We start from the raw sequence: 8195 nt of genomic DNA, 5'->3' as shown, positions 1-8195 counted from the left end.
TATTGTTGAATGTATTAGGGGAATCTGTTATCACCAAAATAGGACCCTAATAAGCTGTTGATCAGACTATCTCAGTGTAACTATTTCAAACCAATCTTTTAGCTAAGGCTTAGCGTCCTCAGCCTGAGAGGGCTCTCTCAAAGGGTTAATGATTTTGATTAAAGATATGGATAGATGGCTAACTCTATGGTTTGTGATTGTATATGTTTATAGGTTGAAAGATGAAGACTGACTACCATTGGGCTATGGAGTCAAAGTATGTTCAGTACCACAGCAAGATTAGCTTAACATGAAGTCAGGGCATAGAGAGATTTTATACATCAACAAAACAAAGATACAATGCAAGGAAACACAGTTTATAAATACATGAAGGAAGTTAGAGCATCATTGATGAGTTCTAAGTAACATGTATTCATACCACTGCAAGTAAGTGAAAGAGGAAAGCCATGAGACAATAGGACATTAAAAACTCTCCTTGAATCCTGATTAGTGAAGCCAAAACATTCTACCTAGCATGGAAATCAAGGCATTATAGATTTCAAATGCAGAAATGCAAATATAAAACAATGAAACACAGTTAGGTTATCTATGAAGGAAGTCAGAGCATCATTAATAAATTATGAGTATCATAAGTAAACATCACTGCAATGTAAGTATTGGAATATGCCATCAAAACAAGAACATACAAGAACTTTTCATGAATCTTGAGTTGTCTTCGTAGAAATTCTGCATTAGGTTAAAAATATACACAGTCTGCACATAGAGCAGCAGCTGAGCCAAAAAGTCTCCAACCTTTTGCCAATTCGACCTCTTGCTCTATATAAATCATTTACAATATCTATTCCTTCATCCCTCATCAAGAGAATTCGAATTTTCTATGAGTGTGTTACACTAAAAAATGTCACCATGGCTATTTACAGTCAGTATGGCTCTATCAACAGTCATGCTATCCTCCTGGGCAAGTCTTATGCCTCTGCTCTCCATGTCAAACTCCAAAAAGAGAGAAAGTCTTTGTAAATGTGTTTATCTCTGGGTACGCAGATTCTCTCGGCCTTACCTGCGTGTACGCACCTAATGTTCACAAAAACTACGTACTTGTACGCTCTGTATGTAAAGGGGCAGGTGCGTACCCCTGTAAAGGTCAAAAGGCACAAGTTTCATCTTTAAAAAGTTACTTGTGGTCATTTTAGAGAATTCTAGAAGGTTGTTCGACGTGTATTGAGCACCTCCAGATGGTTCATGTACCCCTATGAAAGAGGAACTTATCCCATCAAGAGAGGAGCTATCCCATCCAAAGAGGGGATTATCCCGTTGATGGTGGACCTAATTAACTTCCTCTTGAGCACTATAAATACAGGCATTGGGCCAGAAGGAGGGGAGGTTGAAAGCTAAACATTTCTAAGGGTAGATGCTGCTGGAATTAGGACTCCCATTTAGAAGCTTGTGAGGAGAGATTCTCATCCTTTCTTGTTTCATTTGGAAGTGGGTGAGCTTTGTCAAAGTAAAGGAGAACTCTTGATGGACCCTGGGAGGGACTTGCACAACACCAAGGCTCAGGTTGTAATTGTTCCTTTTGTTTCCTATTAATGCAAATGAGTCCATTCTTCTCAATAACTTGTTATTTATGAGTTGTTTCATGTACTCCTTGGTCTATATGTTAAATATGTTTTATTTTATGAGATTATCAAGTGCTATTTAATCGTTTGATTGTTAGTGAATGCAGGTTTCAAAGTGAAGGAGGAGCTCATCCGGATCGGCGAGGCTGGACTACTACAACAGCGTTGGACTACAGGTAGGATCTAAACACTTGATTTCTTGTATGGTAAATGCATGTTTAGAGAAGGATTGCTCTTGTTTGTCTTGTTTGTCACTAGAGAGTCTTAGGCTCCTAGGGAGGTTGGTTGTGTCCGCACTATCGACTCTTTCCGCCTGACAAAATGCCGACTCCGCTGGGGACTCCATTGATGTGAAAGTTTTTTCCTTTGTATGCAACTTTGATCTGAGAAAAGTCATTTATTTTCTGGTTTTTGGCTGTGTGACTTTGTATTTGGGTGGGCTAGCTTAGGGTTAAATTAGATTTAGTTTTTCTTGGTTTTTCCAGTAGTACGCACCCTCTGAGTATTTCACAGTGCATACTTGTACGCACTGTTGCTGTGTGCACAGAGCGGGCCCGCACCTGTCTTAACAGGTTGCCTGCGTACCCTGCTTAAAATTAAGAAATTTCCATTTTTTACATTTTTCCTCTTAGATTTTTCTTTTTCTTAGTTTTTACTGCCCAGATCCATTAGTCTCCTGTCAAAGATCTTCACCTAAACTTGTTTCGATAGCATTGAGTGTTTTAGTGGATTTCATAGAAGTTTAAGCCCCAGGGTTTGATTTTTGAGTAGGTCCTGTAGTGACTTTGGCGGTAGAAGTTGTCAAGCCTTAGATCTCTCTGGTTTTTTCAGCCTTCTTAGGAGTCGGACCTGTCATAAAAGTCTACCTGTGAGAGCAACTTACCTTTGAGTTGTCTCTTTGGCGAATTTCGAAGTGCTTGTTGATTGAGTATTGAATTCCATTTTACAAAAAGAACAAAAAGATTTGAGTTTTGTTTTGACTGGTTTTTTGATTCTGCATTAGCTGGTCCTTGGCTTGATTGTGGTCAAGTAAAACAACCTAGAATCATCCTTGTAGGATTTTACCTCGTTAGGTTTGCTTTAGAGTAAATTTCCTTTTGATTTGCTTGTGAGTCAATTTTTCATAGATTTTATAGATTTTGAGATTGATTTTCGTTAAAATAGATTTATATGCTTTATTAAAAAAAAAAAAACAATACAAAAACATCTCCTTTGAAAAGTTTTGCTTCAAGTAGCTTTTGGAGTATTTTGAAAGAGAAAGAATTTTTCGTGCACGTAATGAGTGGTCATGTTTGTATGCTTGGAAAGATAAAGAGTTTTATTTCTTTGATTTTCGTTGCCAAGAGAGTTGTTTTTATATAAATTTGCATTCTCCAAACTTTCTTAGCTAAGAATTTCATTGAAAAAGAAAAGTAGTGTAAATCATCCTAAGTGCATCTTTGTAGTGGTTTGAGTCGAGTCTACACACCATTGGTTTCATTTCCGCTACCTTTTGTCTTTAAAGAAAACCATAAAAATTAACGCTTAAAGTAAAATCAACATAGTAACTTTTTATTTTACTAGGGCTCTGAAGCACCAATATAGATCAGGCTAGTGTCTTGGAGTAGGAGAGTAATTAACTCTCCAAGACAGCAAAACCAAACAAGTAGCTTATCTTGTGGTAGAATAAATCCAACTGTTGCATTTATACTCTGGGAAAGCTCCTCTTAAAGGAGAAGCACGAGCTTGTGTCCGAACCAGTGAGGGGATCAATCCTCCCTCGTTGGGAACGACGCCAGACACGAACGTATTACAAACGGTAAACCTCGAATTAACCATTGTTGAGGAGCCAGGGGTCACTTATCGGTAAACCTTGGATTGTTGTCAAGGAGCCGGTAAGGGGATTGAGCTTGATACTCTGCCCTTGCGTGCTGTCGGAGTTTAGACTGTTCCCCTAGGTGTATTTGCCGCTGTTGGTAACCTTAGTGGCCATAATCTTAGGATTCTACCCAAGGTGACGGTGGAGGGAAGATCCCACTGTACCTGGAGCAGACGTCGGCTAGACTCACTTGGATTTTCCGAGGGGTTCACTTCACTCGAGACGGTTAAAGTGGAGGAACTTGTGCCGGTCTATTCATTAAGCAGGTTGCCGGGGTAACTGTTCCACCCTCCACTTCTGTACTGAATTCGGCGATGTTGGGTTTCATCTCCAACTAGTGTTTTCGGTCCGGAAGGCTACTGTTTGTGCATGGTTTGACGCCCTAGATTCTTTAGGCGTGTGATTCAAATTTGTTTGGTTCTTTAGCGACTTTAGGTGGTTTGATTTGAGATTTTACTTTGTTTTCGTGTGTAGTAGTTAAAAACTTTTAGCTGTGGCGGAATTACCGACACAGTCCCGTAGACTTCGGGGCAAGTCACCTGAGATTGTTACCGGAACTGATTTGTTGAGGAAACTCCGTAGATCGCGGGGTGGACCTCCTGAAGACGTCCCGGGTCAGTACGAAGGATTGAAGGTCCTTGTAACTCCTCCTAGTGGCAGTAGAGTAGGTTCACCTGAAGAAGGAGAGTTTTCCTTGGTAGTCCATCCAGATTACCAAAGTCTAGAGACAGGTTATAATCCTGAAGCTATTACAGTTTCCGAGCTTGCTGGTAGTTTTTCATCTACTAGTGATTTAGGTGAGGAACCTGAAATATCTGAGCCTGTTACTCCAACTTCTAGTGTTCCAGATTCACCAAGAGTAGAACGAGTTATCACTGAAAATCTTCCTACTGGTTTGATTGCTATTGAAGAACTTGCTCCAGAGGAAGAAATAGGCGTCTCTAACCTTGAAGATCAACTTACTATTGATATAAGGGAGCGTGAATCTATCTTTTACAGTCCTCCTAGAAGTACTACTTGGTACCTTTCGTTAACTAACTATTTAGACAACTCAGGGTTAAGTTTTTCTCCACCTCATACTCCTTTTCCACCTGGAGGTATTTATACTCCTGTAAATATGTCTGGTCAGTCGTCCGTGTTCACTCAATCTTCTGAATCTTTCTTACACGGCGGTCCTTCTGTTCCCACCGGGTATCAGTCACTTTCTGGTACCTTTGCGGGGGCATCTCCTCAACCCATTGATCATGGGTTATTAGCTGGAAACAATGGTAATAGACCGTTGGGTGTAGGGGACATTTACATGATGTCAGGATCAGTTCCCGTTTCTCAACCTCAAGGTGGCCAATTACCGCCTGGGGGGCCACCTCAAGGTACACAAATTGTGTCTGGGGGGCAACCTCAAGGCCAGTATGTACCTATGGTACAATACATGCCTCAAGGTAAACCCCAGACTCAATATGTACCCCAGGGTCAACCTCAGTATCAATATCAACCTCAAGGGTATCAACCTCAAGGTCAAGGTCAACCCCAGTATCAGTATTTACCCCAAGGTTATCAACCTCAAGGTCAATACTCGAGTCAAGGTTATCAACCACCTCAAGGTCAGTCATATGTTCAAGGTATGGGAACTGTACCTTTCAATTATCAATCCTATCCTCAATCCGGTTATGGATCCCAGTATCCTCAACCTGTTACGGGTCAATACCCCGGAATGATAGTGTGGGATCCATCACAAGGTCAACAGGTGTTGCAGCCAAGTATACAGTTGTTACCTCAAACCGGACAACCCGTAGTTTCTGGTTCACCCCAGCAACCGCAACCTGTCTAGTCAAATGTTCAAACTTCTATAACTTCGGTAGTTACTCAGTCGCCAATTGCACCTAGTACTCCATCTCAAACGGCTGCTGCAACTACCGCAACATCTGCCGCACTTACTTCTGGAGTATCGACAGCTCCTGTTTCTACTGTCTCTGTAACTACTCCTCAAACATCTTTACCCTTATCTGGATCTACGATTCAAAATACGGTTCAGATGCCTGTAGGTCAGCCTGGTATAAGTACGGTTGTCACTACTCAACCACAATTTGTTCATCAACCGTACCAGGGACAGTACCAATATGGGCAAGCTGTCCAGCAGCCGATTTACCAGTATCAACCGTATCCTGGGTACACTTATCAACAACCTCAACAACCCCAGTACGGTCCGGTTAATCCTGGTTTTCCAGGAGGATACAATATCCCGAATGCAATGCCTATTCCAAGTTATCCTGGATATCCTCCTCCTGGGGCTGGTGTCATGACTCAGAGTTTTAGGGATCCGAACTGGCAATTGCCATTTATCGCAACTTTGGATTTACCAGACTTGTCGTGCCTAACGAACGATCCAATCAATTATCTTCTGTTTTGGCCGGCAATGCCAAATAAGTTGCCTAGTGATATACCCAAGTTTGAAGGTAAGTCTAGAGAGGACCCGTCGAATCATGTGATGACTTACCACCTCTGGTGTGCTTCAAATTCTATCTCGGATGATTCGATCCGCTTACGTCTTTTCCAGCGTACACTCATTGGTCTCGCGGCCAAGTGGTACATTGAGTTACCACGGGCCTCTTTTTACAATTTTAGCCAGTTAGCTACCTCGTTCTTAACTCACTTTCAGTTGCCGGTCAGATACGATAATGGCACGGAGTTATTAACTTCACTAAAACAATCGACGTCCACATATATTTCTGATCACATTCATGAGTGGAGACGTCGAAGAAGGTTAGTGAAAGTTTTTATTCCGGATCAAATCTTAGCTGAATGGTTTGTTAAATCATTATTACCGAAGATTACTGAAGATGTAGCTAAGGCCAGAGTAGTTACTGAGGAGCAAGTCATTGCTCAGGCGCAGTACCTTGACTTAGTTTATACTCAGTCGGGTACGTTACACGAGAAGATCCCAGATCTTCCAAAATTGAATCAAATCGCTGCTGCTCCTTCGGGATCTCATGCCGCTGATGGTATGATTGGTACGGTGAACACAAAGAGCAAGAAGAAGTCTTCCAAGAATTCTACTACTCCTATAATCACCTTGCCTGATTCCCCGATAGGAGAGTCTTCTCCTAAACTTTCCGCCGATATTCACGCTATAGAGTCATCTACGGCCAAATCAAAAAATGGTGGAAAGAAGAAAGGAAAGAAGAAGGCTAAAGCAGACAAGGCTCCGAAGGAGAAAACAGAAAAGTCGGAAACCAATGACGAAAAGCGCAAACCTCGATATCCTTGTCTTATTTGTGAAGAGGATCATTTTACAAGAGATTGCCCTCATTGGGCCGAGATTGTGAAAATAGTCAAAGGTTCTCCCACTCCTGCTGTGTTGAAAGATCCATTTCCAAAGCAGGAGAGTAAGATGATAGGTTCTTCCTCGAATGCCAGTGAAGAACCCATTTTGATGATGTCTCATGTGAGGATTGCGACTCGGTCGCAAGATTATGGTAGTAAGAATCCTGTTGATGGTAAGGAAGCAGAATCTTCTCATTCTAATCCATCAACCTCAGCTCCTGGTTCCGATCCACTACAGATTGAAAAACCTAACCCGGACTTAGTAATCAAACCGCCCGCCAAGGGTGTACTTCGAAGGTCTGCTTTCAATCCACATGCGAGAGCGGCCCAGAATTACAACATTGTTGAGGACTTAGCTGTTTCACCCTCAGCAATGTCGGCTTTAGAAGTGCTGCAATCATGCCCAGCACAACGGAAATTACTTTTGTCGGCTATCAGAGCTGTTGATGTTCAGGACCCGAATCTGATAATCTTCGATCTAGAAAATAGTACACCGCGCCTACCCCATCAAATGGCTTTCCAGATTCCAGTGATAGTCAAAAACAGGCCTATTCATCGGACTGTAATTGATGAGGGAGCTTCCACGTGTATTATGTCGATTCAGTGTTGGAGATCGCTTGGTTCTCCTTCGCTGAAGCAATCCCCGACCATCCTTAAGGCCTTTGATGGCCGTGGGTTCCGTCCGTTTGGTATTCTACAGGAATTGCCTATAGGGGTAGAAGGTAAAACCGTTAGTCTGGATGTGGAGGTGGTTGATGCCCCTCTAGACTACAACCTTCTTTTGGGTTGAAGTTGGTCATATGCTATGACAGCGGTCGTTTCATCGGTCTTCAGAGTAATAAAGTTTCCACATAACGGCAAGATCGTGACAATTGATCAGCTGACATACTTTTCATCCGACCCAGCCTCTTCAGAGAGTATCCAGCATGTCGGTAAGACGACAATCCCATATAGGGACGTTGGCATAGGTTTAGTTAAAGATTCTGGTTTACTGGGAACTTTTCCTTTCCCTCCAATCAACGCAGACCCTTCATTGGCATCAATTCATATGATTACATCAGACACCATTATTTACGATGATCCTTGGATTGTCCCATCTGAATCTGAGATAGACTCATTCGGTGATGCTATGCCTTTGAGTCCATATGAAATTTCTTATGAAGCCGTCGTGTCTTTTACCGACTCGCGTTCAACCCAAATCGACCAAATGAATGTGGTCGGTGAGGAATCACTTTTCACGTCAACCTCAGAACGGATAGCGTTTCCCGAAGTCGTGTCATCTGACGAGCGACTTCGCGAAATCCTAAGTGTAGACGATCTACCATGGGAAGATCTCCATCATAGATCTTCATTTTTACCTGAGGGTGATGCTTTTGAAAACGATTTTTCATCTATTTTTA

This window comes from Pinus tabuliformis, chromosome 6 (genome assembly GCF_031772625.1).
Source record: "Pinus tabuliformis cultivar Carrire ecotype Pingquan chromosome 6, CPIR1, whole genome shotgun sequence".
Lineage (NCBI taxonomy): Eukaryota > Viridiplantae > Streptophyta > Pinopsida > Pinales > Pinaceae > Pinus > Pinus tabuliformis.
The sequence above is the reverse complement of the archived record's forward strand: the minus strand, read 5'-3'. Positions refer to the sequence as shown.